Raw genomic sequence first — 11,569 nt, 5'->3', positions numbered from 1 at the left:
CTGTAGTCCGACCTTTCCACACTCATGGTCGAGTCGGCCAGCATTTGTGCCACTTGGCTGAATGTTTGGTGTTATCAGAATGATGTCATCAGCAAAGTGGAGGTGATGTAGTTGCCGACTATCAATCTTCACTCCCATTCCTTCCCATTTCAGTCATTTCATGAGGATCTTGAGGATGGCACTGAAGAGTTTTGGTGAAATGGTACCACCCTGCCGAACCCCTCTCTTGACATGGACAATCACTTCCTTATAGAATGGTGAGATCCTGGTAGTGAATCCGTAATACAGCTCACAGAGGATCCTGATGTATTGAGTTTGAATGCCCTGTTTGGCTAGGACTTTGATGACCACTTCAGTCTCAACAGAATCAAAGGCCTTCTTTAAATCAATGAATGTTAGACAGAGCAGCATCTTGAAGTCCCGAGAAATCTCCATGAGCTTGGTTGTCGTGTGGATATGGGCAATTGTGCTGAATCCTTTTCGGAACCCGGCTTGCTCACATGGTTGTCCTTCATCTAGTGTTCTGCCAATCCTATTCTGGATGACTCGTGTGAACAGCTTGAAGATGACAGACGACAGGCAGATCGGGTGATAGTTGCCAATGTCATGGATGTCTCCCTTCTTTTACAGTAGTACAGTCCTGCTGGTTTTCCACAGAACCTTGCATTCAGACAGGCAGTGTGTGAAGAGCCGAGACAGTGTATTGATGAGTACTGACGGCAGGTTCCTCAGGTGTTCAGGTCTGACCTTGTTTGGGCCGGGGGCTTTTCACTTCTTTACCAACAAAATGACGTGCCAGATTTCGGAAGGGAGAACATTGGGAACGACATATCCATTCTGCAGAATTTATTATGTGAGCAGGTGGACGTGGCTATCGAAGAGATTCGAGTAGAAGTCATGGATAATCTTCTCCATTGCCCTTCTGGAAGATGTGATAGACCCATCAGGATGTCGGAGGCCAGTCATCTTGGTCTTGTAGTTGGCAAAGGACAGGCGGGCATTGTGAATGCTTTTCCCGGCTTCTGCCACATCTGCTAGCACTGCTGCTCTTCTCTTTTTGAGGTCTTCCTTTATCGCTTCTCTGCACTGCTTTGCAAGCTCAGATTTTGCTTGTGGTTGCCTGAGGTTTGCGCCAAGCCACATTGGCAAATGAGCTCAAGAGTTTTTGAAGACAGGCGTCTTTTTGTGGCTATCTCTCTCTCGGTGCTCCTTACACAATCATGGAGGTGCTGAACCAGTCAATCATATTCCTCGTCAATGTTGTCAATGACAGCATCTTCCCATGTTGCCCCAATAGTGCCAAAGAGCTCCTAGTTAGTGGTTGTTCTGGGAGTTCTCTCTTAAATTTTGCAGCCCTTTCTCCCCACTCTGTGAAGTAGAATTTTGCATGAAGGAGAGGTGGTCATATGTTGTTTGGAATTTTGGTACAACAGTGACATTGGTCAGGCAAGACCATGGATTGAATATGATATGGTCAATTTCATTGTGGAACCATCCACCAGGAGACTCCCATGTCCAACGTCTAGATTTGGCCTTCTGCAATTGTGAGTTATCATGGATGTTCTTGGTTGACATGATGAATTCTGACAGTCTCTCACCCTGTTCGTTCCATTCTAGGCCATGGGTCCTCATGTGGAGTTCTTAACTTGAGCTTCTTGGTCCTATCTTGGCATCAAAATCACTGATAATGATCATGTAGAAAGTGTGGTCTTCTTTATAGAACTTCTTCAGCTCCATGTAGAACTTCTCAATTTCTCCTTCATCATAATTGAATGTTGGTGCATAGACAATGAAGATAGACACTGTTGGCAGTGAGCCGCTTCTATACAAGTGGAATCATCCAATTCGGGTTGTTAGGCATTCAAATAAATTAAATGTTTATAGCCAAGTTAGTGTTGACAAGGACACCGACACCTCCGATGACTCTTTTGTCGCATGTTCCGAGGAACAGTTCTTCTCCAGTGTCGAAAACGGCGTGATGTGATTGATGCCTTCTCGTTTCGGTCAGACAAATGATGTCTTACTTGATCTTTTGCGTTTGTACCATTAGGTCCTTGATGGATGCATCCAATGCCAGCATACATGCATTGAAAGTACAGTCATTTTTTCACTTTTTTTTAAAGTACAGTCATTTTTGTCCTTCTTCCTTTTGGCAGCCTAGTTTGTCCTTTAAGTTTTATCAGCCTTTCCTTCCTCATTCTTCTTAATGCTGCTGTATTGGTAGCACTTTCAGGGTCAGGGGAATGAGACCCCTTGTATTTACTGGTTTTGGCATATAGAATACACCACGGATAGCTTGCCATACTCTGCCATGCGGACAGGATATTCTCGGTAGCTTACCAGGCTCTCCAAGAGGGATAGAGGCTTTTAGGGCTGCCTCTAATTGCCCTTGCAAGTGTTCCCATGGTTCAAGCCATATTTGAACCCTATCAAATATGGTGCGGTAATCTTGGAAGATGGGTATTAAGTGTCTTATGGTGTGTCGCTTGGCCTCAAAGCGGCTGTGCAGTCCGGAAAGCATCCTGGAGCATGGCTGCAGCTGGATAGTGGAGGTAGTGGAGGAAATGGAGGTCTGCCGATGAGGTATTTATCTGGTTCCGGTAGGATGGGTCTTCTTTGTGTAATCTGTGGGTCCCTGGAGGTTGGTGGAAGCAGACAGGGCAGAGTAGGGTGGGTTTTCTGGTTTTAATCCCTTGGTTGCCAGAGATTGGTGGGAGCAGGCAGAGGATCTCTGTTCCCTGGTCCATTGAGTCTGGAGTTCAAGGTCACGGAGTTCTGTTTACTTGGTTCTGTAGGGCTTCACTCACTTCCATTGCCTCCACTACCCAGCTGCTGCCACATTCCAGGACTCTTTCCAGACACTCTGGCCGAGACTCACACACGAGTGAAGCCCCATATAAACAGGTAAACAGAACTCTGTGATCTTGGACTCCAGGCTCAACGGACCTGGGAACAGAGATCCTCTGCCTGAATCTGGAAACAACCTGACTACCCAAGAACAGATGGATGGATAAAGAAACTATGACACATCCACACAATGGAATAATACTCAGCTGTTAGGAAAAATGAGGTCATGAAATTTGCCTATAACCGAATGGACTTTGGAGAGAATCACTAACTACTCTTTTGGGCCAACAAAAGCAACCTCTAACCAATGGTAAAATGTAATTCAACCACTTTACTGAGAATTTGTGTTCCTCAAATATTAAATGTTAAAATCAGTCTAGGGAAACAGGAAACTTGCTGAGAAAAGAAAAGAAAGAAGCACTGTAGCACTGTCCTCCCATTGTTCATCGATTTGCTAAAGCAGGCACCAGTAACATCTCACAACAAATCGTGAGACTTGTTGTTACTATTTTTGGCATATCAAATATGTCACAGGGAGCTCTCCAGGCTTTGCTGTGTGGGCAAGATACTCTCAGTAGCTTCCTGTGCTCTCTGAGAGGGGCGGAGAAATCAAACTCGGGTCGGCAATGTTGGATGCATACAAGGCAAGTGTCATACCCACTGTGCTATCACTCCAGCTCAAGAAAAGAAAGAAAAGATGAAAAAAATGTAGAAAAATTAGAGAGTAAACTGATCTAGAAGGTGTTTCTAGGTGGCAGTAGATGATGAAAGGAGTGTCAGATCCTGGCAGGGAGAAAGAGGAAAAGGGCTAAACTAGTTTTATGATCACTTTCTGAGCAATAGTGCCTAGTGGCAATGTTGATGGCTACCTACATTATTATTCTAAGATGATACTTGTAGCACTGTAGCACTGTCCTCCTGTTGTTCATCGATTTGTTCAAGTGGGCACCAGTAACATCTCACAAAAAATTGTGAGACTTGTTGTTACTGTTTTTGGCATATGGAATACATCACAGGTAGCTTGTCAGGCTTTGCCATGAGGGCTGGATACTCTCAATAGGCTTGCCGGGCTCTCCGAGAGGGACAGATGAATCAAACCCGGATCAGTCGCATGCAAGACAAACGCCCTAATACTGTGCTATTGCTCCAGCCCAAGATGATACCTATCACTTTAAAATACTTAGTCTGTGCTATGCAGCTGTTAGGGGAAAACAAAGTCATGAAATTAGCCTATAAATGGACGGTTATGGAGAGTATCATGATAAGTGAAATGAGTCAGAAGGAGAGGGGCAGATATAGAATAACTGCATTTATTTGCAGTATATAAAGAAAATACCATAGGCTAATATCCAAGGCCAAAGAGAACAGGGGCCAGGAGGACTAAAATACCTTCCAGTATCTGTATTGCAAACCACAATGCCCAAAAGGAGAGAAAAAAGAGAGGAGAGAGGGAGAAAGGGAGAGAGAAGAGGGAGAGAGAGAGAGAGAGAGAAAGAGAGAGAGAGAGAGAGAGAAGAAAGGTGCCGGCAGGCTGAGGTTGAGGTTGGGGGAGTTGGGAGGTGGCACGAGGGAAAATGGGGACATTGGTGCTAGAAAATATACACTGGTAGAGGGGTGGATATTGGACTACTGCATGACTGAAACCCAATCATGGACAGATTTATAATGGGCTATCTCATGGTGATTCAATGAAAAATTTAAAATATCTTATTCTATCTTTTGATTTAGGATGCTTGTATACAAGAATTGCCTAGATACTAAATAAAATGAACACAGCACCCACCTAGCAGCTGCTATGTACAAAGCACTTCTTTCTCTGCCAAATGGCTTATCACTAATCCTCAAGTTTTCTTGGAACTATCAGCATCAATGTCACCGTCATCATCATATTGACAAGTAAATCAGCTGAGTTTAGAGGTGCTTAAGACATGCCCCAAATCACACAACATTGTTTTTCTCCTTGAGGGAAAAATTCTTCTTGTAAGAAATGTTAGAACAGGACTATACTCTGGTGCAAAAGCCAATCTCGTTCCCAAACTCATACACATATCCCCTTTACCTGCCTAGGCTGTCTCTCCTCTCACTCCAGCTTGAGGGACTCTTTCAGAGCTGATACCCTTCAGCAGTTCCCTCTGCTTCTCTGAACAAAGGTTAACTTTGAGGAAACAGGACAGAGATCAGCCTTTTTGTCCTGAGAGCAGGGTCAAATCTCTTGACTTCAGTCCAGCTTGGGATGCAAGCTTTCAATTTAGGGGTATGGTGTTCCAGAACTTTATCTAAAGCCATGCCACTTAATTGCTAGCTATGGGCTTGGAAAGCAAATTGTGTTTCTGGACAGTACTGACCAAATCTCTGTCACTGTTTTCTTCTTCTTCTTCCTAAAAAAGAATAAAAATTTGGGCTCTGACAAAGTGACAGGAGCTCAGGGGCAAGTAACAGATACTTCGGTTTCAGAAGCACTGTATAAATGTTTTTTTGGTTAAGTCAATTACTACCACACATTATGGGAGAAAGAAGAGATGTTGCCTATTATTTTGCTTAAACTGTTCTTGGAGAGAAATGATCTTTCAATTCATCATGTGCAGACACAGAACTTGGCATTGGTCAGAGCTACTTTCCTTCCTTCCTTCCTTCCTTCCTTCCTTCCTTCCTTCCTTCCTTCCTCCCTCCCTCCCTCCCTCCTTCCTTACTTCCTCCCTCCTTCCCTTCCCTTCCCTTTCTTTCTTTCTTTCTTTCTTTCTTTCTTTCTTTCTTTCTTTCTTTCTTTCTTTCTTTCTTTCTTTCTTTCATTATTTCCTTGCTCCCTTCTCTCTCTCTCTTTCTTTCTTTCTTTCTTTCTTTCTTTCTTTCTTTCTCTCTCTCTCTTTCTTCTCTTTCTCTCTTTCTCTCTTTCTTTCTTCTCTTTCTTTCCCTTCCTTCCTTCCTTCCTTCCTTCCTTCCTTCTTTCCTTCCTTCCTTCATTTTTTGGGTAAATTGAATAAAAAGAAGACAAAAACGCCAATCTCTGCATCAGTGTATGCAGATGGTACTTAGTTCCTTGCAGATTCTCCTTCTGACCATTTTAAATGAACTTTATACAGATTTATATGGATGAACTGGACATGGTGATTGAACAAAGGATGCCTGGTCCTTCTCACAACTGGATCTCTGAGTTGACAGGTTTCCAGAGCAGGTAGCAAGGATCACAATGATTTCAGGACCAGATACCAAGGAGTGTCAGAGCAGGCTAAAAACCCCTGCTCCCAAACTTCCATGTTCATGACAACTCTCATCTACCAATCCAGAGTAACATGCTTCTTTCTCAGTCTCTCTTTCCTGGTTATATGGAAGCCAGTTTCAGAACAGCACCTGGGAAGCACCTGAAAAGCAAGTGGGAAGCCTCCCAACAAGTACTTTGGAAGCCCTGGAAAGGCCCTGGGTTTTGTGCCCATGCATCCTCAGCATTCTGGGCAGCAATTCTTCATGATTGTTGAATAAATCTGGAATCATCACGCCCCTTTTCTGAAGCAAATTATTGGTGTTTATTGGATGTCAGTCACTATTTTAAATCCTTGATGACTACTAACTTATAGTACTCAGGATACTTTTGCATCCTTTATTTTCCTCACTTTTTATTTATTTATTTATTTATTTATTTATTTTTTAATTTTTATTAGTGAGACCCCATGAGGTACAGTTGTAGACTTACAAATTTTGTGTTGGGTTTCAATTATACAATGATCAAATACCGATCCCTCCACCAGTGCCCATTTTCCACCACCACGGATCCCAGTATATCTCCCACCCCCCATCCACCCCATCCCACCCTGCCTCTGTGGCAGGGAATTCCCCTCTGTTCTCTCTCTCCTTTTGGGTGTTGTGGTTTGCAAAAGAGGCATTGAGTGGCAATCATGTTTGGTCACTTTTTAGACAAGAAAGTCAAGGTGGAGAGTAGTTAAGCAAATTCCTAAGGTTACCCATGTGGTACAAGTAAAACCTTGGAGCTGGAGCATGAAGCCAGGTCATCTGACAGCAGAACCTGTTTGTTAACTACTCTGGTGGTTAATATTGCTTAAGAAGTTTTCTTATGGAATTGCTTTCCAGGAAGCTTTTTTTTTTTAGCACTTTCTTCCTTAATTTTGAAACTCAGCAGGAAATAAGTTACGAAGTTTGGAAGGAAGTTTCATTCCACCTTATTCAAAACAACCTGACTATGGACAGTCTGCAGCTAATAGGAGAAGTTTTTGGTTTGATGGTGGTGGTGGTGATGGTAGAGGCCACACAGACCGAAGATCAAATGAAAATACTACATGTCCAAGACTTGTGCTCTGGCCCTTGAGCTAGATCCCAAGTCCTGGAAAACTTTTTTTTTAGCAGGAATCTCCATATCTATCAATCAAGTACAGTGCTTTAATGCAAGGCACTGTGCTGGACACTGAAGGCAGCATTTTTGTCAGTCTCTGCTTTGACAAGTTCAGCAGCTCCTGGGAAAAGTAGAAATGAATAGAAGTCTTGAAAGAAACCCTCTTCCAGCATGGAAGGATATGGGGTGTTTCTGCATTGAATACTAAAAGAACCAGATATAAAATTCAGATAAAGATGGGAGAGAGAAGTGGGCCATATTTTTTGGTCAAAAGGAGATGCATTTCATTTGAAAAGAGAGGCTAAGGGTTCTCCTGGGAACTGTGTGGATTTGGATTTATGGAACAGGAGTAGTAATCTGGGCTTAGAGTCTATTTGCCACATTGATCATGTTAAAGAGTGAACTGATTGAGATACAATTTTTTTTCATTTTTATAATTTTTAAAAAATTTTTATTAGTGAGACATCATGAGGTACAGTTATAGACTTACAAATTTTTGTGCTTGGGTTTTAATTATACAATGATCAAATAGCCATCCCTCCACCAGTGCCCATTTCCCACGGATCGCAGTATCCCTCCCACCCCCCAGCGTCCCCATCCTACCCTGCCTGTGTGGCAAAGACATTACCTTTTGTTCTCTCTCTCTCTCTCTCTCTCTCTCTCTCTCTCTCTCTCTCTCTCTTATTGGGTGTTGTGGTTTGAAAAAGAGGCAATGGGTGACAATCATGTTTGGTCTATAGTCTACTTTCAGCATGCTTCTCCCATCCTGGGAGGGTACTCCCAACACCCTTTATTTGGTGCTCCCTTCTCTATCTGAGCTCCCTTTTCCCCTAGCATGTGTGGTTGGCCTCCAAGCCATGGAGTAAAATTCCTGGTACTAATCTCAGCCATTCTTGGGTGTTAGTCTCCTATTTTGTTACTCTATGTTCCCCAGATGAATGCAATCTTTCTATGTCTATCCCTTTCTTTCTGAGTCATTTCGATTAACATGATACTTTCTATATAGTACCACTTGTATGTAAATTTCATGACTTCATCTTTTCTAACAGCTACATAGTACTCTATTGTGTAAATGTACCAAAGTTTCTTTAACCAGTCATCTGTTCTCGGGCACTCAGGTTTTTTCCAGATTCTGGCTATTGTAAAGAGTGCTGCAATGAACAAACAATTGCAGATGTCACTTCAACTATGCTTTTTTGCCTCTCTGAGATATATTCCCAGGAGTGCTATTGCTGGGTCAAATGGGAGCTCAATTTCTAATTTTTTGAGAATTGTCCATACTGTTTTCCAAAAGGGCTGAACCAGTCGGCATTCCCACCAGCAGTGAAGGAGGGTCCCTTTCTTGCCACATCCACGCCAGCACTGGTCGCTTTCGTTCTTGTGGATATGGGCCAGTCTCTGTGGTGTGAAATTATATCTCATTGTGCTTTTGATTGAGATACAATTTTAATTGCCATATTTACTTTAAAAGTTCTTCCCTCCTTTGGGGGATGTTCCCAGCTTGTCCTTCACGCCCTACCAAGGTCACGAGTTGCCCCCCACGAGTGGCTCTCCAGCATGGCCATGACTCCAGAGGCACAAGAACTTAATGCAGAATCTGGCAGCTTGTAGAAGAACAGTGAATTGACTATGCATTAATCCACGGTACCATGCCTCCCCGGGAGGAAAGGGGTGTTGCTCCCTTCCACCTTTATCCCCCTGGGCAGCAAGATGGTGGCCACCTCGTAGCTTTTTGGAAAGCCAGGTATGAGCCGGTGGTGATGGGGCAACTGCAACCTCATGGGAAGGGGGGCGTTCCAGGCTTGTCCTTCACACCTTACCGAGGTCACGAGTTGCCCCCTACAAGCGGCTCTCTGCCACAGCCATGGCTCCAGAGCCACAGAAACCAATCTTGTAATTATCTGGCTCTTGGCAGAAATTCCTCCAGGCTTAATAAGTAAAATATCAGAAATCCAATCTGATAGCGGCTGCACGGCATCATATGGTTCTCATAACCAACTGTAGAAAATAAATTATTTCACAATGCCTTTTCAGCGGTTCTGATTGTTTTGTGTAAACTCTAAACAATAATGGTGCATCTTTTGTCGAAATAATGAATGTAATCAAAGTATATAGAGAGTTATGTAGAATTCATCTGCCTCACAGGCATTGGGAAGGGTGGGAGGGGGGTATATTGGGGTTCTTGGTTAAAAATAAGTACTGGTGAAGGGAAAGGTGTTTGATCATTGCATGACCAAGACTTAAACCTGAAAGCTTCGTAACTTCTCCCACAGTGATTCAATTAAAAAAAAAAGTTCTTCCCTCCTCCTCCCCCTAGGATTTGATTGGCTTCATCTATATGGGCCTTGACCTCTTGCTGAGGCCGCCATACTCATGCTTGTTCAACTGCTCCTGTATTTGTTTACATTGATGGAACACTATCTACCCACCCAGTAATCCTAGATAGCTGGGACTTGCAGGCCTTTCCCCATCTACTTTGAGGTTGCTTTTAACAATCAGTGCTGAACACCAGCTTCATGGAAGGACCTGTAGATCACACTTCAACTCTGGTGCTGAGGGCTGCAGTGTACTAGGAGAGCTACCATACTGGAGGCATCAGCTTTCCAAGCTCCTTCTTACTGACATTTGGATGCTGTTGTCTTACTAAACCAAAAGGCAATTTCTGTCTTCTGCCCCACTGATATCAATGGATTTTGCAGATTCAAGGCTCTCATGGTCTTAGCTTAGCTGGATCCAAGCAGGCTACAACTTGTCCTTCTATCTCCAGATCATTATGAGTCTCTGCAGTGTCATGTGTATGATATATACACATAGATGTTCTGCAAATGCACCCAGAAGTGTAAGAAATTAATGCCCTGTGGGGAACGAATAAATCAACAAGAGGAAGGAGACAGAAAGTTCCTTCAGATAAATCCTTTCACTTTTTCTACATACTGCTATAGGCATTGATAAAGCATGAAAATTCCACATTGCTTTCTGGAAGATGTACCATATAACCAAGAAGCAAATTGTGTTTCCTTGTGAACTAATTGCTGAGTAATAGCAAATGACCCCACTTACCTGTTTCCCTTCATAGATTTTTAAAAGCATTTTTATTGCACAAAATTTAAATTGCACACAATGTATGTACTATAAAACCCAACCACTCAATGCCTTTAAGTCAGTGAATATTTGTGTATGCACAGAACTGTGTGATCATCATCACAGATTTACAATATAGCATAACTTTAACCCCAAAGAAATCTTATTCTCTTTCCTCCGTCTCTCCATTTGCCTCTCATTTCACCTCTAAACAATAATCAAATACTTCCTATTCCAGATATATCTTATAAATTGTCTTATAATATGAAGTAATTTAAACTGGCTTCTCATAACATGAATTTTCAACGTCAATTATTTGTAGCACAAAGTATTGTATTTCATTGCATAGATGGCTAAAATTTAATTTCTCCACTCAAAAAATTTATTTCAGACTTGCTGTATCTATGCCATAATTTTAAATTATTAAATTATTAAAATGTTAAAATGAAAATTATTAAATCATTAAAATAATTAAAACATCAAAACTATAAAATATTGAAATTATTAAACCATCAAAATATTGAAATTAAAATTATTATATTGTAAAAATATTAAAATATTGATTTAATAAATAAATTAATTAAAATTATTAGCATATCAAAATTATTAAAATATTAAAATAATTAAATTATTAACACTGTAGCACTGTCCTCCCATTGTTCATCGATTTGCTCAAGCAGGCTCAGTAACGTCTCCATTTTGAGACTTGTTACTATGTTTGGCATATCGAATGCGTCACAGGTAGCTTGCCAGGCTCTCCCGAGAGGGGCAGAGGAATCGAACTCGGGTTGGTCTGTTCAGCTGCATGCAAGGCAAACACCCTACCTGCTATCGAAAATTGGAACGATACAGAGAAGATTAGCATGGCCCTGCGCAAGGATTAAATTATTAAAATATTAAAATTAAAATTATTAAAATATTAAAATTATTTAAATATAAAATTTGGGGGCTGGATCAGTAGGTATATGGTCAAAGAACTTGCCTTATTACATGATGTATTGGTTCCCTATCTGTTTTTCCTAGCCCCACCAGGAACAAGCCCTGAGCTCAGGGCCAAGAGGATGTCTGAACACAGCTGGACATGGCCCAAAAACAAAATAAATAAATATGATGAAATAAAATATCAACTCCTCATCCATTAGCAGGAATGTACTTCCACTTATTGAATTGAAAATATCTTCAACCTTAATTACATTCAGACTTTTTTTTCTCAGTATATATCCTACACTCCTTTTGCTAGACTTATTCCCAAGAATTTTATTTTTTAACATTATGATATCACTGTCCTCCCGTTGTTCA

General features: G+C 41.7%; 1 non-coding gene across 1 annotated transcript; it reads left to right on the top strand.

Annotated features, from left to right (window-relative positions):
• The first annotated feature begins 11,080 nt into the window (after positions 1 to 11,080).
• Positions 11,081 to 11,184, top strand: LOC130038141 (U6 spliceosomal RNA). Its single transcript, XR_008794603.1, has one exon. It is a non-coding gene; the product is annotated as a U6 spliceosomal RNA (small nuclear RNA).
• Positions 11,185 to 11,569: the final 385 nt, after the last annotated feature.

Source organism: Sorex fumeus, unplaced genomic scaffold (genome assembly GCF_029834395.1).
Source record: "Sorex fumeus unplaced genomic scaffold, SorFum_2.1 ptg000006l, whole genome shotgun sequence".
NCBI classification, from domain to species: Eukaryota; Metazoa; Chordata; class Mammalia; order Eulipotyphla; family Soricidae; genus Sorex; species Sorex fumeus.
This window is presented reverse-complemented; position numbering and strand designations above follow the sequence as displayed.